Source organism: Anas acuta, chromosome 5 (assembly GCF_963932015.1).
Source record: "Anas acuta chromosome 5, bAnaAcu1.1, whole genome shotgun sequence".
NCBI classification, from domain to species: Eukaryota; Metazoa; Chordata; class Aves; order Anseriformes; family Anatidae; genus Anas; species Anas acuta.
This window is the reverse complement of record NC_088983.1, coordinates 52,592,200-52,616,895: the sequence shown is the minus strand read 5'-3', so window position 1 is coordinate 52,616,895 and position 24,696 is coordinate 52,592,200. Positions and strand designations below refer to the sequence as shown.

At 48.5% G+C, this 24,696-nt stretch overlaps 1 protein-coding gene and 1 long non-coding RNA gene across 3 annotated transcripts in view; both read left to right on the top strand.

Moving 5' to 3' along the window:
- Nucleotides 1–24,696, top strand: part of TP53I11 (tumor protein p53 inducible protein 11) — a 168,790-nt gene that overhangs the window by 126,677 nt on the left and 17,417 nt on the right. The window contains exon 1 of one of the 2 annotated variants that reach the window (XM_068684736.1): nucleotides 21,806–21,957. The exons of the other annotated variant lie outside the window; for it this stretch is intronic. The gene's annotated coding sequence lies outside the window, so the exon portion shown is untranslated. Of the gene's footprint in view, nucleotides 1–21,805; nucleotides 21,958–24,696 lie in introns of those variants that run through there. 2 annotated transcript variants of the gene reach the window in all.
- Nucleotides 3,445–10,175, top strand: LOC137857775 (uncharacterized). Its single transcript, XR_011097272.1, has 2 exons — nucleotides 3,445–4,408; nucleotides 8,687–10,175. It is a non-coding gene; the product is annotated as an uncharacterized lncRNA (long non-coding RNA).

The following is a 24,696-nucleotide window of genomic DNA, read 5'->3' as shown; positions in this document are numbered from 1 at the left end:
GGTTGAGATCCTTTGTGCTAGGAACTGATCGGATGGGTCCATGGTGAAAATCAGCTCTGTCTCCAAAAAAAGCACTCATGGAAGTTATCTGTCGGAGCTCACCCGCCTGCTGGAGAGCTGCCAGGTCCAGCAGATGATGAAGGTGTCAAAGGAGCACTTCAGGGGAGAAACAATTGAAGAAAACAAAAGGAATGATTTGCATCAATGTTTATGGTAGAGGAGCTCAGGGAGGCTCCTACAGCAGAGTTACTTTAAACAGGAGCTGAGTTGAACTCTCTCAGATTCAAATGCAGGGAAATTTTTGGAACAAACTAATGCAATGAGCAGCAACAAATCACCATGACCAGCTTTCACCCAGCCCTTAAATGGTGTGTAAATACAACACGGTTGAACTACAAATTTTGGGATATAACCTGCTGCTTAAATTGGACTTTTTATTGGAAGAACGGGAAGTGGGAACCATGGCACAATTTTCCAGGCCAGAACTCAAGGGATGATGTGAGAAACCATAAACCAGCAGTTGTGTTGCCCACACTATCAGATGTTGAACGGTGCAGGGAAGAGGAACTACCAGGGTTTTTGCCTAGGGAAGCCAAACCTCAGTTACCTGTGGGATCTCTTGGAAGCAATCCCCACCCCTGGAGCTGCTGAAAACTTGTCTAGGCCTAGTAGGCCCCTCTCACCTTGATCCAAGCTGTCCCTGTTTTCAGTGGGGAATAGGACTAGACAATGTTATGCACGTTCTCTGAACTCCCACTACAGGTTTCTGGAAGGGCTACAGCATTAACCGGGCATTTATTCTGACCAGTGTGCCTGTTCTCATGTACAAAAACAACACGAGGAAGAGAGTAGCGCATGCAGGGCTGGAGGGGAGGGAGGCAAGGCAGCAACAAGACCAGTGTGAAGCAATGCTTTTGGAAGCTAATTGTCTTCAATTAGCCTTTCACCTTTGATTTAGGATGGACTGCTACTGCCAAAAAATGCCTCCTGAATATTCATTTAAATTAACTTGCCTTGACCTGCTGTTTTCTCGCTGGGGTTTGTTTCCTCTGAATGCTCGCAGAGGGTAGTTATTGTGGCACAGGGGGGGCTGTGAATGGGCCTGGCAGAGCTGTGTGCCCAGCTATTCATAAACAAGGAGCCCTGGATTTATGCACAGGAGTGTTTATGTCGGGAGCACCAAGCAGGAAACTGGTGCAGTGTGGCTTTGTTGAACGGTCTCAGTAACAGAGCTTGACTTGCAGGGAGCTGTTAGTGGCCCAACGGGGACTGAAAACAGAAAGCTGTGAACATCGTTTGATGTCTAAAAACAAGCAAAATGAAAGAATATGCAACAATATAGAGTCAAGGGAGAAGAGACTAAACAAATAAGCCCTTACTGACTGCAAATCATTTGCTTGTTTCTTCCCAGCAGGTTGAATTGTGCCTTTCTCATAGCCCATCAAACATTTTGGAAAGCAAGAGGCTGTGTAGTGGAGAAACCATGGTGTCACACGCCCCTCAGGTTCATGCAGCCACTTCTTCATAAACCTCTTCAGCATCCCTGCAGGAACTCCACGAGCTGGCTCAGCTCTGGGGCAGAAAAGCTGATGCACATGGAAGGATGTGTCCCCAGAGCTGAGACATGCCAAATCCACGGAGTAGCATCAGAAACCCTGTGCTTTAGGTGCTCAGAGCTGACTTTCTTCCTTCCCTACACCACTCCGCCTATTGTGCCAGACTGCCTCAGTCTGAATAAACCAGAGTCATAAGGTCCCATCTACCACCTCTTAAAAAGCAAAGCTCAAAGAGCCCTGGCAGTGTATAAAGCCCTTCTAACCTCTACCCAAGTGGTAATGATTAAACTTGACTGCCCTGCGTGACTTCACGTGCAGCATTTACAGCTCCCAAGTCATTGGAAACCTTCATATCTATTCAGGGCACATTCTGTTCCTCCACAAATCATCCACACATTTTCTTCCCTCCATAAATGCTGTGATAACAGCTGAAAAGTGAGAGAAAAATAAAGCTGTGTGATATATGTGAAATGCAAAATGGTTGCTCTGTTCTGGCACCATTTGTACATTCATTTTTCCCCATCACCCACAAGAAGGAAGGTCGTAAATAGAACAAGGCAAGGACTGTAAGGGAGGGGATGCCTTGTGTTAGGTTAATTGGTACAGTTAGTCTCACTGTGACAGTGGACTCTTTTAGCTGAATTTGTATTGAAAACCCATCCTTGTAAAATACAGCTTAGAAACACAGAAATAATTTAAAAATGGAGGTGTGCAGAATGACAGAGCTGCCACTAGGGCCTCTTGCCTTCCTGAATCCCAGCACAAGGAACAACTCTTGCTGTTTCCCAGCCAGAACACGGGCAGAAATCAACATCAGCTGAAGGATGAACAGGATTTGGGGCGAGGGGAAAACCTGCCTTGGGAGAGAGCTCGTAGTTCAGAGCCTGGTCCTGCCAGGTACAGCACAAGGTGAGGAACAGGCCAGCAGCTGTTGCAAGAAAATGAACGAAAAGAAAATGAACGAAAAGAAAACGAACATCAAAATTGCCATTTCTAGTGAGGATCGTTGTTCCCTGTCTTTTGAGGGACTGGAAGTGTGGTGTCTCTGCTCAGAATAGCCATCAAAAAAGGGTACGATGGCTCCCTCCTGGCCAGCCCAAAGTCACCGCATGCCTCCTGTCCCAGGAAACCCTCTGCCCTTCCAGGGACCGGCGCTCTGCCAGCTCAGGGGAGAGGTCTCTTCTTTTGCATGGTTGAGCACTCAGCTCGAGTGTGTCGACACCTGGTGCTCTACAGAGAGGCAGAAGTGCAGCAGTTGCCAAGTGCTTCATGGAGAGATGAAAGCTGCAGCATTACAGACACGAACCCAAGCACTTGTGCGACCCTTCATGATTTAGCACAGGCCTTTCAAGATGCTCTTGAAGGCCAGGGAGAGGAGGCAGGTTGGGCATCAAGGGCTGATCTGGAGATGTGCAGATGTGAAACTCTTCTATGGCTGTGCACACACACACATGCAGGTGTGCATTTATTTTCACATTAATTCCTTTTTATACCCTTTTTTCACATTAATTCCTTTTTACAGAGAAGTAATGAGATGAATCTGTATGACAGTAACAGTGAGGGATTAGGAACTGCAGACTCACTTTTCTTATCCACCATACGTGAAAGTCTCCTTGTCTCATCCCCTATCCATAGGAGTGGATAAACTTCCCTTATCCCTCTGCACATTTATCTATGTAATTGTAATGGCACCTGTCCCAAGAATGTTCCAATTTGTCATGTCAGTAGAGCCAGCTCCAAAATCCCTCAGGGATTAAAATCCATTCATACTGGGGTAGGAAAGAAATCTATGCATTGTGCAAGCAGCTCAAACTAGATAACATCGAATCTGGCTGTCAGACCTCTAACACATGACTGATAATAATAATAATAATGAGAGAACATACTGCACATTGTCTTTGATCCAACCAAAACAGTCCCTAGCCTCTTTTGCTATGCTCGGTGGCTTCAGCCAGGGCTGCAGTGGTTTGATCAGGATGAGGATGATGGTGGCCCCTGTGGTGGAGCACCACGGGGCTGGGCTCATTAGCATGCTGAGAAAGCCCCATCCTAAGATGGAAAGTACCACCAAAGGCTCATTTTAATGCTCCATAGTTGAATAAGCCTGCAAACAAAAAATATATCATTATCTGGGCACATCTTGTAATTCTTGTTCGAGCGTTTTGCATAATTTGCTGCTACTTTCAACTTTTCTGTTCCCCATGTGGCAATGTTTGACAAAGGGGAAATAGTAAGCTATCTATTCTTGGAACATTTTCCATTGCTTATTGTCATGTGGCTTCAGGCCAGGCTCTAATTCAAAGGAGAAAAAACACATACAATGAGGAGTATGAATAGGACTGTCTAGTGGAAATCAATACAGCTTTTAGTAGCGGTTTGGTAAATGCTTCGTTACCTCTCACCTAGAGCTGGGGGTGGGAAGGGACCTTAGGCAAAGCCAGATGAGTCAAAGATCAGTCTCATTAAATACAGCTGGAGTACGCTCTCACCACTTACCACTTACAAATGATGAGGGAAAAGCAAGGAAACACACAAGAAATGTCTTTCCCGTACCTGTGTGCTTGTGTGGTAATAGGATGCATATCTGAGGCAACAATGTCTCAAAACTGCCAATTAAGACCACTTGGGACTTATTATATGATATAAACCTTTGCTCTGCAGTTTCCCAGTTGTTTGTAAGTACCCAGAGCAGCCCTGTGCTGCCGTTCCTGGACACACGGGAAGGCAGGGGCTGCATCCTGCATGCAGACCTGCCTCTGCCCTCCTGCGAGGATCCTCATCCCCTCGGCTGAATGGAAAACTTCCGCACCTTCCAAGGGCAAAGGTACCCAGTTCGGTGGGTAACAACACAGGTAAGGTCTGGCAGAATTTTGCGTGCGTTTTTTGAATGTCAAAGGTGTGGAGAGAGGTGATGTGTTTAAAGAAACGATTTGTGATTTCTGTGCAAGCTAGAGAACACCGTGATTTTCTTTTTCCCTCAAAGAAAAAAAAAATCAAACCCAAAGCATTAATATTCATGCTTAAACACTAAAACATTTGTTGCTTAATAGTAAGTAAAGGCACCAGTGACTAATTCCAGCCATAAACACATCGCAGCATCATCCATTTCTCTCAGATTAATTTAACTCTGCCTTTTGTACGTGTGCAATAAATGCTAATAAAACCATGCTGGGGGGAATGAGGGTGCCTTGCCTCATGTATGGACACTCACTCACAGAAGATGCCAAGGCGTTATTGGAGCATGGTACTGTTGGTTTGCACTGGCAGGAACAGGGCAGTACCAGCTGTGCTACGACTCACAGGCAGGGCTCAGCAGGACCTTTCTGCAGCCTTGTGCTGCCTCTTGGCTTGTGCACAGGATGAAGCGAGGGAGGCCAAGTGCTGAGCCTGCCCCATCTGGGAATTGGCCACTTGCTCTGCTCTTGGAGCATCCTCCTGGGCTGTGTACACCATGGGGACTCCTCCAGGGACAGGTGACACAAGGAGCAAGTGCCTGGGAGGTGATCCCAAGCCCAGTCAAGGTCTATTTACCTTCTGCTGTTCATGTTTTCATATGATGAGGAGTTTATGGCAGAGCTCATTGGTTGCACCTGAGAGATTGTGAGGGGGACAGATATTGCAGCAAATCTGTGTTATGATGAGGGCATTTGTAACGTGGCTCAGCTTCATTTGGAAAGAATCCTGTCTCCACAGTTTTGGAGGAAATCAGCTTTGGGTATTTGTTTTACAGCCTGCAAATGTTCTGAGATCTTCCATGAAGTGTTAATTAGAGGAAGGTAGCACTGGGTTTATTTTCATCCTAGATGTTGTGGCATGTTCATTTGACAAAGAGAAAGAAAAGACAAATTGCTCAGGCTACCACTGGATTTTTCTATGGCTGAGAGACCTTGTCAGACCAAGACAAAATCCCCCTGTGGTGGTGCAGAGAAATGATGGTCGGGTTGGTCTTCTCCAGGCAGGGTGCCAGGACATGTCCAGGGGGGCATCACTGCGCTGCTTAAATGGCACAGTAGTAAATGGAAGCAGATAAACTCACCTGCTGAGTCTATATGAGAAGCCTGCTAACTCTGTATTCCCTAAATTGGAGGCAGATAATCTCCTTTATTCTGTTTGTCCTCAGCTGCACACAGGGTTATTGCGAGGGAAGTCAAGTTGCCTTTCCTCTGGTGCCGAATGCAATTACAGGGAGCATGTCCCTGTGCTGCCGCCGGCTCTGAAGCAGTGCCAGAGCCCCTAAAATGAGCAGAGGTGCCCACTTGGTGTCTGTACCCAGAGCCTGCAGCTCCCCTCTGCTAGCAGAGGGGCAGGACAGTGGGATGCAGGTGGAGAGTTCGTAATATCGGCGTCCTGATTTTCCCAGTGCTCAGCTACTCCTACAGTAAATATTGCTCTCAATTTTCCTTCCTTAGCACCAGTTCTTTCTTTCTGTTTTATGGTCTGCTGTGTGATTAATTCCCCTTCCCTCACGGCTTCTGTTGTGAAGCATTTACAATCTCCCGTCAAGTCTCTCTCCTCACACCTTGCAATCACTCTGAGACGCACGATTCGCATTTCACAGGCCTGGCTTCTTCTCTTTCTCATGTCTCTCTTCACTCCCTGTTTCCTAGGCATTTTTCTCTTTGTCCTTCTTAGCATTTTTTTTAATACTATTTTTTGGGCATGTTTTTGTTAAAAGAAACAAGGACATAAAAACAGGATCGCAGAGCATCCTTGGTCCCACCCTGCAATTCATCGCCTTCCTCCTCGAGCAGCTCCGATAAGGTCTCCCTGCTCCTGCTGTGACACGCTGGCAAGTGCTCTACGGGACATACAGAGGACCTGCTGCTCCCTCCAACCACAACTTGCACTTAGCTCAAGAAGAACATCTGCTTTTAACCCTTTGCATTGTAGAGCTAAGCTAAACAAAGTCAATCTGACTTTTGCCTGGGACATCTGTGTTAATTATTCTAATTGCTTAGTTTGCATATTCCACCTACCTGACAAACTCTGGGTTTGGATGATTTTATTTTATTTTGTTCTTTTAATTTATACTGTGTAAAAGTACAACAAATGTGATTTGAAAGAAGTGTTCAGAAATCCCACTTGAACTTCCATTACACATTTCAAACCTGGATCAAGACAGATTGTAGTGATCACAGAGGAGGACTGAAGACAAGCAGACTTGACCCAAAAAGGAGGTGAATACTATATCTGTAAGCCATGACAGGTGAATAAACAGTGGAGTAATATAAATTATCAAAAGAAGAGAGGACGGTCATCATAACTGTCACTGTTGATATTAATCCCATATCAAAGAAGCACCGTTCCCCGGAGAGATAGGAGCTGCCATAAAGTAATAAAAGAACGGTATGAAAGGACTGTGCACTTGGTCAGGGGAAGCAGCCAAGGGGCTCACCGTCTGCGTAGAGTCTTCTGCAATAAAGTCCAACAATGTCTCAAGGGTGGCAGTGATGGGGAAGAGATCCCAGTGTGCCCCTTGGAATGGACTTTGTGAGATTCATAGAGGCAACAAAATGAGAGGCAATGTTCGGTTTTGCTTTCTCCTTGCTCTGTCTGAGATTAGCTGTTCTGAACCCAGGACACCAGAGGTACCTCCTGGTTTAGGCATAGGCTGTAGTCCATGGTTTAAATGCCTTTTTACCTTTTATCACATTCCTCGAGCCAAAAAGGGGGCAAAATGCAGGGATCATGTTTGATAGCTGTGATAGGGTTTGGGTGTGCTTGTTATTTGTCTGGAACCCTTTACAAATGCTGTTTTCCTGTACAATCACTGCCAAGAGCTGAGTTTTCCCTGAAAAAAAAAATAAATAAATAAAAAGGAAAGGAAGTGTCAAGAGAAGAACTGGTCAGCTAGCAACATTATTCAAGAATGTTGAACACAATTTTCGGTCGGAAGCCAAGAAAATGAGACTAACTTGCCAAAGATGCTCTCACCACTATGATCTCAGGGCCCCTGGTCTGCCAGTTTCCAGAAACCGTGATTTCCTTCCCGCAAGCATGAAAAAGGGTGGTGGTTGGTCATTAGCTGGGCTGAAAACCAGTGTGGAATCCAGCCTCAGCTCTTGCTGGGTTATTATCTCTCTTTAATTAAAATGCCCTGTAATGTTACTTCTCCTTACAAAGAAAGCCTCTAAAAGCTGCTAAAAACCTCAGGGCTAAGTAGCAGAACTTATAGCTCTGATAACTGGAGACAAGGGAAGGGTCACTTGTGCAAACCAGGGAGGCAGATGCAGGAGTATATTTGCCAACTGAATCCAAAAAGGAAATCTTTATCCTCGAGACGAAGCCAATTAGCGAAGCTTGTGACTGCGTGTCCCACAAAGGGCATTTTGTGGGAGGAGGAGAAGAAGTCATTATTAGATTTTGAAAAGGCGATGTATTTCTTGTCCTTTCTGTACAGGGCAGAGCCTTCTTCTAGTGATCATACTGGCCCGAGGCTTCTGCTCTGTTGACCAACACGCAAGACTTGAGGTCTTCATCTCTACTAGCCAAACCCCCAGCATAGGGTCCACCAAAACTTGCTGATCCCCACTGTCATAATCCTGAGAGTACCTGGCATCTTTCCAGTGTCTTGAATGCTGGATCTGACTCATATTGTCTGTTTTGTTTATATACTCACCATATTTTCTTCCCACTTGTGCATCAGTGTAGCTCATGTCACAAAATTAGAAAATGAGACAGACTTGTCAGAGACCAAATACAATCCCTGGTTTGATTCAGTGGTGTTTATGTGGTACTACCCAGATATAATGTGCTTCAGCAGGTTGAATGACACCTGAAAGGGCGGCTTATCCTAACTTCCCACTTTTTACCTCCCCCCAGAAAAAAAACAAAAGTCCAAAACACTGAAATTAATTGGCAACCTATGATATTTTCATAAAGAATAGAAAGAGAGACGCATTGACATGACTTAGGTTTTTGTTCAAAACTTAAACCTCCCTGAAAAGGTTTGCTGACTTCTCCCAGCTGTAGGAGTGAATCTCATGGCAGGTGCTCCGCTCCCTCCCAAACTCTCTTGCTCACAGCTTTATGTAGGATGTAAGATCACCCTGATTTCAGGCCTGCAGAAGCCTGAATCATCTTTATCTCCAGCTCTGAGGTTGGCTGTTTCTTTACGTGTTCTGGGGCAGGTGTGGACGAAATGACTGGCAGTGGAGGCCTCTAGAAGAAATGCGAGAGCTGCGTGTGATGCCCTGGCTGGGGCTGGTTGCTGCACTCACAGCCACATCTCCAGGGGGTGGCAGAGGAATTCACACGGACAACAGCTATACAGGGCAGCTTCCTGGAGTTTGTGACTAGGCCAAAACAGGATCGGGCAGCCAGCAGAGCAGATCTACGTAGCCAACAGAAACAGGCACCAAAGGCAGTACCTCCAGGAAAACAAACACAAGGATAAAGGCACTGCAAAAATGCGATATTATGATGAGGAAGAGAGCTGAGCTATTGGAATGACACAAACACAGAAGGAGACAATTGACTTGGGGGATGATGCTGGTGAGGGCAAAGGACTCTCCTCTGCCTCCACGAGCCATCTGCTGAAGGAGTGGTGCAGCCTTCGTGCCGGGCGGATGCCATTCTGCTGCAATGCTGAAGAAATTTTTGGCTAAGATGATACGGGAATCTAAATCTACTGGGTCTGCATCCCCCACCTCATCCATATATCTCACCGTGTCCTTGAAACTCTCCCTCCGTCACAGCCAACATAATGCTGTGCAGGACAACTTGTCCTCTCACAGACGGAGCTGAGTTCAAGACAGGTATTGACCTCAGCTTTTGAATCCTAACCAGCCTGTGAGGACACACTCTTGATTTTTAGTTCCAGCCCCAGATTCTCTGGACTCACATTAAAATACTCGATACCCTGTGACTAAATGAGTTCAAAGTGGGAAGTCTTCTGTCTCTCTAAGAAAATTCACATATTATTCCCATCAGGTAATTAATCTCATCTTTTCCTGCTGGAGAACTACTGGATTCCTCCATGGTGTTCCTCACAGAGCCTAAAATGGTCTGACCCTCCCCACTGCAGGTTATGAAGCCCTCTTCCAAAACCTTCCTGCCACAATGAGAATATTTCATAGCTCTTAAAATGAAAAGTTTACTAATTCAGTGGAGGGACTGGGGAGGGAAAATCTAACAGGAGCTTTGCCTGAACATCTGACTCTCCTCATACTTGTTTTGTGGAGAAAGCCTTGGTATAAGGGGCTAGATGAGTAGAAACAAGAGGCACTGGTGCTCTAGATGTGCTTCTGGTCACATTTCTAGAGCCTGAAATGCCCCTGCCTGTGATGTTAGCACTATTTTGGGAGTATGGGTGAGATTTAGCAGCTTGCTGGGCAATGGCTGCAAGGTGTGGTGTACCACAGGCTTGGCACACACAAACCCGAGGCACCAAGAGGTCTGGTCCCGATCGATGAAGCTCTTCCCTGAAGGCAGTCCCTGAGCTGGACGCTGTGAGGCTGTGGAGGTTAATGACAGGGTCTCTCTGTCCGCTGGATCAATAATGAGGAGAGAGGTGGATGTGCCACGGGCCCTGCCTGCCAAGTGCTCTTTGTGCTCCCCCTCGGACAGGATTGGTGCACGTAAATCAAAGCAGGGACCATCGCAGCATGTCGCGCTCATTTCTTGTGAGAGAAGGTGCAGCTGGACTTTATTTCTCTTTCAATTTTATTTAAAGAAGGAGAATAATCTTTAATATATTGGAAAACCTCTTTAATCCCTCACACACACTACAGAATATGACAAAAGCCTCAGGATCCCTGAAGTGAGTTACAGATCAGGAATGCTGTTCTCACTTTCATAAATCAAAAAACAGAGCAAATTTCTTGAATTCAGTCCTGCTATTGTGGTTTCCCCTACTTTCAATATGAACACCAACCCTCCTCGCTGTATGCAGCTCTGTAATTGCATCCCCAAATCCAAGAGGATACGTTAGCTCTCACAAAGGACGAGTTTGCTGTCTCCAACCAGTAATTCATATGATTTGCTGTTCCATTGGCAGCTTAGAGGCTGTACAGACAAATCTGCAGAGCTCTGAGCAGCTCGCAGCCCAGCGGAGCTGTTTGGGCACCAAGCAGAAGCGATGCGGGCTGGGGGAGAGGCGGGAGGGATGCAGCATCCCCGCGGCTGGCAGACCGTGGCGTCTGACTTCAGGTTTGCAAGCCATTACCCTTACACCGACTTGTGCAATTGCTCCCTAAGGAGAGAAAATTGGAAAATACAAACATCAGGGTCTGACCTAATAGTTGGAGGCATATTATTAATTCAAGTAACAATTAAGTCCGATTCCAAATACGCCCAATCCTTCATCTCCTGTTTATTTCCCAGCCATTCAGCGTCCCACCTGTACCCCCTCACTAAAGCTGCTTAACTAGGGGGGAGGTAAGGTTGCTGTTCCCTAAAATGCTCTTCTTTCATTGCTGTTTATGTCTGGATCCCTTCCTGCTCTTATAATTTGTACATGTTAAACACTGTGTGCTCTCAATATTTACCTATTTTTAACCCTGACTCATTCTGTTTATTTCCATAATGCATGCCTCTCTACATTTTACTTCTCAATGTTCGTATTCATTTTTATTTTTTTTTTTAACTACAGAATATCCTCATTTATTTTCATTTGTAAGCACTTTAGTAATTTCTATTTTCAGTTTGGTTTTAACCCGTCTTGTCCAGATCTTGTCTTTTTTTCTGGGATGCAGGAGGCTCATCTCCAGCCCAAAACAACAAAAGCATTCCACATCCCTCTGCATCCCCAGCTTGGAGCTGCTGTCTGCTCATCAGGAACATTCACCTTGCTCACACTTTCCTCTGCAGAAATACCAGTGCCCCCCTGAGTCACCTGACGAAGCGTTGCATCTCATGCTCCATCGTACAGCAAAGATAGAGTGGAAAGTGTCAGGAGACAAATAATCTCTGCAAGCTCAGCTAGCAGGAGAAGATCAAAATGAAGATGTTAGAGCTGGATCTGGTAGGAAGCCAGCATGGGCAGCAGTGGAAGGTAGCCCCTGCCTGTGATGGGTCTTCCTCTTTCAGCTGGTCCCCGTCCTCCCCTTGGGAGGCTAATTGCAAATGTAGGGCACGTAGGAGCTGGCATTAGCATCGCTCCCCTAACGAGGTTGCGTGGCAGATGCTGGGGTTGTCGGGAGGTCGCCGGTGACCCCCTGACCCTCAGGGAGGCAGCGCCGGGATGAGGCTCCCGCGACCTCCTTTGGGGAGGCCGGCTGGGGCTATCTCCCAGCGAGCGAACAAAGCAGCAGACAGAAGGGTTAACGCTGCTCCATAAATGAACTGGCATCAAACAAGAGAGGCTGGAATCTTTCTTCCCCTGTAATATAATTTGCCAGCGGCTGGGAGCCTCCCCTCGCGTAGCTGGGGCCTTTCTCAGACAAATCGGGGCGGGCGCTGCTTGCACAGCTGCAACATTCATTTCCAGTTCGGGGGTAGAAAAGGAGTTATTTTCTCCTCCTTTGTGTCATCCCCTAACGAAAAAGGAGAAAAATAAATAAAAATCCCCGCTGTGCTGGATATGACAGCGAAGAGCATTGTGCAGGGCACAGCCCGTCCTCCACCCACCCTCTGGACACAACGCTCACCATCATTAGCTGGGCTTTTCATACAGAGGCCATCGCCCGAATTAATTTAGGATCATTTATTGGATCTTATTCAGATCAGCTTAATAGGGCTTCGGTTAAGCGCAGAGAATCCATTTCTCTCCAGCAGTAATGGCAAGCGTGGCTCAGAGTGACCCCTTCCAGCACAAACACCAGCGCTGGGTCCCCAGGGAAGGCTGGGGAAGGGTTAAAAAAAAAAAAAAAGAGCTTGGCCTCCCCATATGCCAGGGACTTTTCAGCGACTAACCCCGGAGCAGCTCAGCTGTGTGCTGATTGATAAAGGCTTTCATTTCAACCACAGCGTCTGGGCCTTTGTTCACACACGCCGGTGACCGCCTGAAGCCCCTCTCACAAACCCCTTTTCCTCAAGGCACATCTAGCATGAAAGGGTCTCGGGTGGATGCACATGCACAGGGGTATGATTCCTCGGAAGATATTTAAACCTCTCCAACGGGCTCCTCTGCCTGCATTCTCCGCTGCTCCTCTGTTCCCATACCACGTTTATTTTGGAGACCCGATGTACGTCACACTGTGTGGATGGATTTGCTGCTCTTTGCCCCACCGCCTTGCCAGCTTGCTCGTGTCAGGCTGTTTCCAAGGCTCTGTGAACCTGTATTGCAGGGCCACCCCTCGGTGCCACGCTGAAGGTGGGTGACAGCCCGCTCCCGAAGGTGGTGGCCTCCCAGCACCCACAGGAGCTGAGCTCTGCTGATTAAAATGCAGCAGGGAGTGAGGTGAGGGAAAACAGAGAGAGCCCCTTTCACAGCCTCCCCGAGCCCTCTGACCCTTTATATGAAAAATTAGCATCATAATACTTGGCGGTATCCCGGCGCCTTTGATTCCTCTCTCATTGTCCCCCCTGAAAGACGCGGATGGCATCGCCTATTGCTGATTCTCAGCCACAGAGCTCTCTTCAGAAGAAGCGGACCGATAAGAGGGTTGCCCTACAACCAGCCCCATGGGTTTTTGATGAGCCCAAGCACAGCTGGCTAGCCTGCTGAGGCACAACGCATGCATTTGTAGCCCAGTGTGATGGGAGAGCTCAGCAGGTTTGTGGCAGAGCCTCTCCATTCCTCTGGCAGCAATAGGCATCACTGGGTGCTCAGGGCAGCGGGGAGAGCCCTCCTGTCTTGTGTACCATGAAGATGGATGACATTAAAGACAGCGCAGGAACAGCACCTTCCCTGGTTTTCTTAGTCTTTTGGAGAAGAGATTTTTGGAAAGCCCGAAGGAAACATTGAACTAAAGCTAATCTCCAAAGATAACAGCCACCACAGACAGCTTTTGCAACCCTGTCCCCAGGCAGAGAGAGCCCTTCATTCGAACAAAGTGGTGGCAGTCAGAGAATTACAGAGTCATGAGCTAAACTTCAGTTTCAGGGGAAAAAAAAATCATGAAACAGATAATCGAACAAAATTTTTGCAAGCACCTCAGTGATAAAGCTGAGAAAAGTTGAAGTTAATAGGAAGATGTCAAGAATAAATCACATCAACAGAACTCAATTTCCTCCCTGACAGGATAATAGGCTTTGTGGATGAGGCAGGAGCAGACGATGCCATGTGTCTTCAGCAAGGTTTATGGCACCAGTCTTATATGACGTACTTATAAGCCAGTTAGGGAATCGTGGCCCAAAGAGAGCTTCTATAGACTGGGTATAAGGAGGTCTTAAAACTGCTCTGTTAATTGTCAGGTTGGAATGATTCATCAGCTGAGATTTTGCAGTGATCATTCCTGTAGCAGATGTTATTCAATGTTTTCATTAATGACTTGGATGATGGAATGAGAACACACATTAAATTTGAAGGCGGTATTAATCTGGGAGGGACTGCAGACACATTTGATAAGATTAGAATTCAAAATGGTCTTGATAAGGTAAAGAAATAGCCTGAAAATAAGAGGAGACACTTCAATAAAGACAAATACAAAGTAGTACACTTAGGAAGGAATAACCAAATTCTTAAATACAGGGTGGAGATGGCTGGATGAGTAGCAGGCTTACTGGAAGAAGAAGGGCTTATAAAGGATCACAGATGCAGACTTTAGAACGTAGTTACATTTTGATGGAAAAAAAATAAATGAGATTGGAATGTATGAATAAAATTTGTAAAACAATGAAGTTAGTCTACTTTGGCCAAGAAAAACTTTCCTACCAGTGTGGGTAAAAAAAGCTCTTCCAGAAAGGTGTGGACCAGAGTGTCAGAGTCCAGAGGAATCCTAAAAGGTCTGAAAAACACAAGCCATGAGGAAAGAATTGGGTTTATTCACCCCAAAAGAGAGAGGATGTAAACAGCTCTGAGAATTTAAGCAGCGGGACGAGCAATAAACCATTCTCTGTGCTTACAGCAGATAGCACAAGGCATAACCTGTTTCAGGGACAGCAAGAGATACTCAGACCAGACAATGCACAAGCCTTTCCAGCTGCAGGGACCACTCAGCACTGTCACAAACTGCCCGGGAGACCGGGGAGTCTCATCACGGGGGGCTTCCAGGCCTTCTAAAGCACAGCAGCTGCAGTTTATGTCTACACAAGCAGCCCCAGAGCTGCCTCTCTGCTGCTTTGGGCACACAGGTCCCACTGAGCATTGGGCAACCAACTCTCCAAATGACCAACGCGTGCAAACTGCTCAGACGTTGCCCTCACTAGGCAAAATGGTGATTTTTTTTTTTTCAATGGAGCAGAATTTTGCAATTCTCCTACTCTGAAACCAGGCTCTTCCCCAGCTGCTCGTCGCTGCCCAAGTCCAATTAGAAATGTACATGCTATCCCCTGGGAACCCTGTGACCGGTGATACAGTGACAAAGTCTCCCTGAAACAAGCTTGTTTGTTTTCCTTCACTGCTCTCTTCCATTTGCTAATAAACAGCCTACACACATATTTAGTCCCATCTAATCTTATGCTTCACTACAAGTGGAATTAAATTGGTTTCTCTCTTGTATAACAGGAAAAAAAAAACACATACACACAAGAAAACAGATGCAACCTACAGTATTTCTAAAAGTCAAGGACCCCATGGAATTCAAGCTGGTCTTTACTTTCCTCCTGACTCCCACTCCTCTCTGCTTTTTAGCAGAAAAAATGATCCTTTTCTTCTTTTCTCCCCTGAGCAAGCCTCCTGGAGCCTGCCCAAGCCCAGCTACGCCCATTTGCTGGGATTTGCCATGAGCACTGGTTTATCCAGGAGGCAGTTTCAGGGGTGTTGGAGCAAACCCAGCTGCTCTCACCCTGCCGTGCCCCTGTCCCTCTCCTTTGCCTCTGCTCGTGCCAGCCTTGCAGTGCATTAATATATGAGGCTTAACAAACGCCCGCTCAGCCATTCCAAAGCACACAACTTTTACCTTTATGTATACATTGCTGTAGACAGCTTACAATATCACGATGATTGCTGTTTGCTATAACCCAGGCAAATGCTCTCCTGAGTGCCCGCAGGCTTTTCTGGCCACTCAAACTAAGATTTTTTACAGTCAGAGGGGTCGTTTCGCTGGCAGGCATTCACCTAACAGCACATTTGCAGGTAGCATTAAAACCCAATAAAAGAGGAGAAAAGAAAATTGCAAATCTGAGCATAGCAGCCAGGGAGTCACACGTGTCCTGGTGATCCCATTGTGTGTGCTTGGATGCTTTCTCAGCCCGTCCTCTTGTGAGAGCAGGGGTGTCTTGCAGGAGCAACCTGCACCAGCACCCACATGCTGGAGCTGCTTTTGGGTTCTGCCTCCACCTGGCATTAATTCATGGATGGATTAACGGGGCGTACGGCTGTCCCAAATCCTTTTCACCAGCATCCTCCCACCACAGGCTGTCCCCACCACTGCTGGCATCACCCATTCACCCCACCCCCAAAGGCAAAATCACCCAGTGCAGCAGGGACCTGGGTGTCTGAACATCTCAGATTTGGTAATTCGGAGCGGACACAGCTTGTGCTCACACAGCAGCTTTTGAGCAGCTTTTCTGATGCGCTCAGATGGGGTTGGGTTGTAGGACTCAGCCTGCAGGGACTTTGTTCTGCTGCAGTGGAGCATCTGGCCACACAGCACAGCTGAATGAGGAAGCGCAAGGCTGAATTGCTGTGGTAGTTTCACCGTAATAAAGCACAATTGAGGAAATGGATTTGGTCGTGGTTTTGGCTGGGATGGAGTTAATTGTCTTTGTATCATCAGAAGAGCTCTGCACTAATGCACATGTTAAAGAAACACACAGAAAACCGCCTTGGACAAGAGAAGCATTACAAAGATATGGGGGAACATAGCAAGGGGCTTAGGTCCCTGGGCACCAAGCTAAGGGGCTTCCTCTAACCTGGGCTGAAGTTATCTGGGCAAATCACTTTGGGCTTCAGAAGTAAAGAGTGGGTTTTTCCTTAATTTGTCATATGGATTTTTCCTGATAAAGAGAGTGCAATCTGCCAGGTGTGATCCTAGGAAAGCTGCTAAGCTTTAATTGGCCTCTGCTTAACTTCAGTATAATTTGAGAGTGCACAGACTTTGTGCATCCGCTTCTAAACAAAAGCTGGAGCTCACACTTGTCATAAGCAAGTTTGGGCTGAAATGATGGACTTCTCAATCTTTCCCACGTGTCCTTTCCACCAAGGCAGAGCTGTAGCCTGCTAATTGCATTTCCCCTAAAAAGTTCCCAGTTTTCCCCATAAAGCAGGCTCTCATCTCCCTGATAGTGCTTGTTCTAATTTTATGCCATTTGTCTCCTTGACTACCTGGCCCTACTCACCTCCAAGTGTCCCAGAGAAATTCTATTTTTCCATTCTTCAGAAAAAATACAATTACAATTTTACTAGAAAGTGTGGGCCGAGGTCAGCTTGCACCTCAGCGAGGTCAGTGTTGGAGAAGAGGAGCCAAAGGCACCTCTGCCCACAAAGGCACACTGGAAAAGTGTGTAAAGTGGGTGCCTCGCTCTGCCCAGGCTCCTGCCGATCTGAGAATCCAACGTCTTTCTCTGAGCCATGCCTGGCCTAGGGGACAACCTGTGGATCTCAAAAGAAAAACATTTTTCCACAGTCCCATGGCCAGCTGATGCAGGATCTAATTTCTCCTGGCTCTCAATGGAGGCATGACATTTAAAACTCAAGCCAGGTGCTCATCTGGATTTGCTCACTGCTTATGCTTGCTGTTCTCCTTCTGGGGTGTGGGCACATCCCTGCAGCTGGGGACGGGGCGGAGGGCAGGGAAAGGACCGAGTCTGCATCACTTCACGCTGTGGGATCCGCCCGATGCTTCCTGCCAGCGCTAGCTTTTGTTCCCTCCTCCCCAAACTTAGCCCTAACTTTGGCTCCCACTTTTAAGGGGCCCATTTCTCCTCGCTCCCTGGACCCCGGGGATGGCCGCCCTGAGACCTGGCTCCCTTTCTGTGTGAGGGCGGCTGTCTGACTGCCCAAGGATGCAAGGAGTCCAGCTGGAGGAAGCCTTCTATTTACCCTAATGGGACTGAAAACATGTTTCGTAGATTGGCAAAATATACTGAGAGCAGAGCTCAACATGCTGGAAAATATGGGAGCTGGCAAACGCATTCATGGCATTAAAAGTATATAAGTAGAGGTGCCAAGCACGATATTTGCATAGCTAGCAGGCCGTGGAACATTTCCATCCCGCTACGTTGTCACCAAGGCACTGCTTTACAGGGGAGAGATGTCCTCAGCATCCAGCCATCAGCTGCCAAGAGCTCCGGGCTAAACGCGTTGATGTCTGCACAGGTCATCACCTGGGCACCATCCAGCACCTCCCGCCTTGCTCAGCCTCACGGGTTTTCCTTATTGTTAAAGACCTCAGTGATGGGTCTTCCATGCCTTGCTTCCACGTAACAACAATGAACTTAGGTCAAAATAAATATGCATCTCTAAATTGCAATAAGGCTTCCCCGTCGGTGCTGATGCTGGGCTGCTTGCAGATTGATTTCAAGGCATGCCAACACCTGTCAGATGGTGTCTGTGCCTTTTCTTCTTCTTGTCCAGTCCCATGCTACAGAAGTAGAGCACAGATGCATCAGAAATAAATACATGTGTACAGCACAGGATATAAAGGCAAAGTGTCCTCACCGGTGCTGTATAACAACACATCGTCCACATTCCTGCTGGAAACCCTCAGCCCATGGCCGGAGTCCAGGGGCTGAAGCAGTTAACTGCAGAGATGTCGGAGATGTTAAATGTGATGGCCTATATATGCCAAGAAGCCTCAGGATTGCTCTTTGATGTTAAATTTAATCTGTAGTACGCTGTGCGAGCATGGCTGGCTGTACATCTCCTATAAATTAATTACAAAAGCCTTGCCATGCATGTCGAGAAAGGGCTCCATCTATTTACAGATCTCGTGCTAACATATGTACGCTCCCAGAGCAGCCCTCTGTGAGGACCACATGTAGGGCCGTTAGGTACAGTAGCCACCCTGCTGCTACTCCTCGAGCTAAGAACAAGACCCACCTGGTGCCGAAACCAGGTGTCCAGAGAGAGGGGAACACCTGTGGAGGAGCTCTACCATTTTCTGTAACCATTTTCTTTCTCCCCTGTGCATTGACCAGAAGCCTTTAGCATTCAGGAATGCTAAAGCAGCTTCTGCAGAGCTGCTTTAAAAACTGGTCCCAGCTGCCTTTCTGGAAAGTGTGCTGCAGCCGAGGAGAAGCACGAGTTGTGGTGCTCGATACAGCTCTGACCAGGCGCGATGTGAGAAGCTGTGATGGATACAGGAGGTTGGACTGGGCAGTTTAATCATCTTCTCTGATTTTACACCTTACAGATTACCACTCAGCGCATTTTCTGAGGCATCTTTCAAAGGAAACAGCAGGAAGTGTTTTCTAGGATGAGAAAATGACTATCTAAAGGGTGAGAATTGATGTCAGCAAGTATCTTGACATGCTGTGGGGACAACAAGACAATCTTGGATACAGAGCACAAAAGGACCAAAAGGGCTGAAAAGAGGACTCTTACGGGTGCTCAGAGAGGCTTGAGCTGATGTGGAGAGTAGGCAGAGGCAAAAGCAGCTAAAAGGTCGGAGGGAAAAAGCCGTATTTTGAAAATATGTAGGAGTATGGGAGGCTGCTGAAGGGGCAAGAGAAAGGGAAAACATTCTTGATGTGGCCTTTTACAGTTGATTGAGTTTGTGCCCATCCTGCTGAGACAACAAAGCTTTCTGCAGGTGCTGGAGCCCCTGTTGGTGATCTCTGGTGCACAAGGACACCTTCGGAGTCCTTCAGATGATGCCCTTGGAATAGCTGGGTGACTGTTTTTTATTTTTTTCCCCCTGAAAATGCCATTTTGGAAAAAAAAATGTAATTGAGAATGTCTTATGCTGCTTCAGGAAAAAATAGAAGAGACTAGAAGAGACTGTTAAGTTTTTATTTGAATGGCACTTGATTTTTCTGCTTAATTGGGTAAACACAGAATTATTTAAAAGACAGATGTTCAAATGCAACACTTTGCATGCACTGAATCAAAATGCTTTGACCTGAAACAACAGTTTTTGAGATTTTCTTGAAGAAAAAAAAAAAAAAAGAACAGAAAGCTCATGCCAATCTGGAAGCTACTTGTTCTTTCTAGGCCTCACCACTTCTCACAGATCAGAAAGCACAATTTGCTCTGCAGCTTTTTTCCGTGACATCTGTCTGTCTGACTGTGCAGCATCCCCAAATGTGAGCAGAGTGGGGACACCAGATCTTTGTGCTTCCCTCCCCATCCTCAATTTGATGTTGCTGTGAAAGCAGCCTGGGTCTTGTTGTGGGTTAAGACATCATCCCTGTCATCATCTTCACCTTCCAAGCCCCACCTCGGTGGCAGAAGGAGGTCCAAGCACAAGAAACGCTCTCAGCACAAACTGTGCGCTGTCTAGCAGGGCCTGCGGGGAACGGGATTGTGCCCTGGGGACCCAAGGAGATGTCTGGCTCCAGCTGTGAGAGGTGATAACAGCAAAACCAGGATCACCTACGGACTATTGATTATTTCCCCCTCCTTCCCTGTTGCACACAGCTGCCTGCTGCGTGAGAGCTGGCCGCCTCGCTCCCTGGGGGCTGAGGAAGATGCTCTGCCCTCCGTGCCCCCCCCAGAACTGAGGGTCCTGCACGGCTTCCTCCCAGGACGTGTTTTAGTGTGCTCAGCGCTGCAGAGAACAGATCCTGCTGGTCTCTCTGCCTTGGCATACCAGAGGCATGGAGGTTCACAGGCTGGCCTGTGTGGAGGTGCAGGAGGCAGGCGGCTGTTTCGCCATCCTGGGACTCCGCAGGCTCCTGCTTGCACCCAGCGGCCCGCAGCTCATGTGTGGGTCCGTGGGAGAGGTTTCTGGCACGGATCCTGCATGCACCAGCCTGTCGCCTGGGGACCTGGAGCCAAATGCAAACGAAAGCCCGGGGTTAATTATTAAAGCTGGTTTGCATGGCCCAGTGCTAATGCCGTGACTGCGCGCCCTGAGCGCACGGCCCCAAAGAGAGGCAGGATGGGGGCAGACCTCGCAGGGCATTTTTGGGCTGCTGCTGTGCCGTGTTTAGCGGCATGGACAAAGGCTGCTCCCCGCTCCCTGAATGAGGAAAAGGTAGGCAGGAGGGCTGGGTGGTTCTGGACAAAGCAATCACTGCAGAAGGCCTCGGGCTCCAATTTACGAATTCAAATCTTGTCTGAGGGTAACGCTTCCCAGAGCACATTTATGCCGCTTTCAGAAATAACACTGGAGCTCCCTGTGACATATGATGGCACAAATGCTTGAATCGCTTTTGCAAAATGACACTTGCTATTTACTGCTTGCCCCAGTGCAATAGCCGGACCTATTGCCTCAAAACTGTTTGCTCATTAGGTCTTTGGAAAAAAAAATAAAAAAAAATTGAGCGATTTCCTTGAATGCAAATTTCTATTTAAATAAGTCAACATGACATATTTTGACTTGCCTTGTTTGACAATATCGTAGTTATTTCATTTCAATAAAGTGAAACATGGTTGTTTCAGCTCTGCCTTCTCACTTTGTTCGGCGTGCTTTTGTATTACATTACGATCTTTCACTAGCACAGAGCACAGATGGAGCACATGCAATATTTCAGCTCCTCTATACGTTTTGGCATAATCGCACTGAAAATTTTGAACGCTAGCACAGTGAAATGTTCCGCTAGCTCCAAGTCGGGGCTGGATTTGTTTTGGAATTTTAATTTTTTTTTTTTTTTGAAAATATAAAATCTTTAGCTTTTCTTTTTTTCTTTTTTTGCCTTTTTTTTTTTTTTTTTTTCCCATGTTATGCAGCAAACCCAGCCGCTGAAACGACACTCCCTCCAAAGAAACGCTCTGTTTCCTCCAGATTCATTCCTTGGCCTCTGTGAAACGAGTTTTCACCCCGGTTCCCTCTGGCCAACCCTTCTGTTCCTACAAGGACCCCCTTGTGCCTGGGATGACCTCATCGTGCTGCACATTTTGGGATGCGCTTCCCCATTACGCTTCGCCCGTGGGGTCCAAGCCAGCTCCAAGCCTCTCCCCCCACCCTGCCTGTTTGTTTCCTCAGCCCTTCTCCATCGCGTGGCACCAGCTCGAGGTGCGCCGGGTCGCGCACCCACACCGGGCGCACGGGGGGGTTCCCAAATTGCGCCCTCGGGGTCTCCCCCGGCGGGTTGCAACCCCTCTGCCTTTGTTCCCCCGACGGGGCGGCAGCAGGGGGGTGATGGAGGCAGCACCAGGGGCTGCGGGCGGGGCCGGGGCCGCCCCGACAGGAGGGGCGGTCTCGGTAAAGCGGCGGCGCGGCGGGGGCCGGGCTCAGTGCGCGGGGCTGCGCGGCGCCGGCCGCTGCGCTTCGCCCATGGGGCAGCCACCCAGGGGCCCCCCGGCCGGCCGGTGAGTGCGGGGACGGCGAGGGGGGGACGGGGGGAAAGAGGGAAGGGGCTTGGGGGGCTCCCCGCTCAGCCCCGGCTGGGGGGCGTGGGGTGCGGAGGGTCCCGAGGTGGGCTGAAGGAGGAGGAGGAGGAGGAGGAGGAGGAGGAGGAGGGAGATGCGCTGGTGGTGGGTAGGTGGGATGCAGGGGGGATGGTGGCTGTGGGACCAGTGAGGGGACATGCACGCTGCTTCTTGAAGGCTGGGGTCCTGCCTTGCTGCTCCCCCCAGCAGTGCCCGTCCTTTCTTGCTTGCTGGTAAAGGGGCGAGAGGACTGCGGTCCCCAAATGGTGCCCGGGTGGGGAGGCTGCGACCCGAGTCCTGTGTGTGGGTTGGGATGTTGGCATCACTGAGTTCCTGTAGGGTGCTGGGGGTGGAGGAGGGTGAGATGGGGCAGAGCTCCCCGTGGCAGGAGGGGAAGGTGAGGAGAGCCAGCTCTTCATGGGCTCTGCGTCCCCGTCTGGCTCTATCCGTGCCACCTGTGGGTATGGCTGTCCCCCAGCTGATATCGGGCTCTCCAGGTGTCTTCTACCCCAACTCAGCAAACTGGGCTGAGAAGGAAGCAGCACTTTAATCCAGCGCCCAGTCCTTGCAGCTCGAGTCCTCAGGCAGCTGCCCAAGGGCCAAGCCCCAGCTGCTGGTGGTTCAATGGGTACCGTCTGATCCATCCCCTCTGTCTGCACGGGCTGCGAGGTAAAAACGCCAGCAGCGACCAAAGCCTTGTTGACATTAGGGCTACCGGCGGTACAGCTGAGCCATGAGAAATTACAGAGCATGCAGGAGCACTGGCTATTCTGGACTTAAAATAAATAACTTGCTCGGTAACTCTATCTGCGCTAAAGCAGTCTGCTGAGTAATGACGTCCAGGGCCCGCGGATGAGGAAAGTGTTTGCTTAAGTAAATAGCAGTTACCCTTTAGACAGGGGAGCTTTTCCTCTGGGAGGAAATTGTCTTAGGTCGTGGTGAAAACCAAAACCAAACAAGATCCTCGGGCTGGGCATGGAGGTGCCTTAGCTGGCTGTGACCATTCCTAGCTGGGATGCATAAATACACCTTGTGAGCGCACGGTGGTTTTGTGGGGGAAGCCACCAAGGGGCCCTGGTGCCCTCAGCAGGGGTGCTGGGTGCTGATGGCAGCTGGGAGAAGTGGGATCTGGTTGCTTTTGGATGCCTCCTTCCTTGTTCTGTGCCTTGTGCAGAGCGAGGCAAAGGGAGCTTTGCTGCCTGGGTGGCTTGTCCCAGCCAGGAGGCTGAAGAGATGGTGCCTGCCATATGGTCCCAAACTCAAAATCTCAAACTTATCCCTCCTGCTCATGGATTTGCAGCAAGGAGGGGGCAGAAGAGCATCTCCAGAGACGTATTGGGTGGGACTGGGGGAGCCATAGATCTGTGGGAGAATAAACCAGAGAGATGCTCTGCCTGGGGTCTTCTTCTTTGGAGCTGCTGGAGGCTGGGGCCTGATCCAAAGGGAGGTGTTTCTCTATTCCCAATGAGCGTTGAGTGCTACAGTGTGCAAAATGCCCAGAGTACATCCTCAGCTGGTGGTTGCTTGTCCTGCAACTCTCTGAAGGTTGGAGTTAACAGCAGGGGATGCCCCTGGGAGGGACCATTCCACCCATTTTCCTTGGAGCTGCCCGGATAGTGGTCTGCTCCGTCCCATGTGTGTGCTTGACGATGCTTCATCAGTTCAGCACCCAAACTTTTAATGAGAACTGCTCAAAATGCTGTCACAGCACAGAGCATCTCGCTCTGCGGCGGGCAGGATGGGTGCTCGCAGCACCGGGCTGTCCTGGCACAAGTGGGACCAGGGGTGGGGGTCTGCGTCTTCCTGCTGCTAAGTTTTTTGGTTTCGAGCCATCCCCTGTCACGGGGAAAAAAATAGTCATAATAATAAAAAAGGCACACGTGCAGCAGAAAGAGGTTGGGGTTGTTTATGTTGTGATTTTGGCCTCGTGCCAGGGGGAACGGTTTGGTGACCTCGGCACTATTGGGACGTTATTTATAGAAAGATCATCTGGGTTTTGTGTTTTTGACGTAGGAGTGCAAAAAAAAAAAAGTCATGGGAGAAAAAGACCCAGTGTTGGCCCCCAAATACATCGGGTCTTTCTCCAGATCAGCAAAAGCAAGATGTAAGAGGTGACCAGGTGCTCCCCATTGACGTCGCTCTCTGCCTTCTCTTGGAAAATGTGGTTTTGATTCTGTCCTAGAGATCACAGGCTCGCGTGAGTTTGCTCTGTGTTTGAAGGGTTATTGCTCAAGATGCTGAAAGATGTTCACAAAGACAGCTCCAGCTACAGCTGAAGACAGCTTTGGAGTTAAAACACGAAGGGAAATGACAGATGACTTGCTGGCCTTCTTCAGTTTCTTCTGTCTGTGAAGCTCTGCCATCTGCAAGGGTTAATGCATCTCGGTGCCTTTCACTGCCCATCTGTGGCGCTGGGTGGTGCGGCTTCCCCTGCCTGACAGATGGGGAGCAGGAGGCTTAAGAGCTGTGTGGGGCCTTGCTGGATGACCCCACTGGAGTCGGTGCTGCCCCACAGCCCCGGCTCCCAGGGGTTAACCCTGCAGCAAACTTTCCCTCCTGGTTTCATGAGGTGCGAACCTTTCTTGCTCTCGTCCTGCAAAGTGCTTGTGTGCTCCTGGTAGGTACATCCACAGGTGTCTCTCTAGTCCTACGTATGCAAAGCAGGAGTTTCTTTAGCAT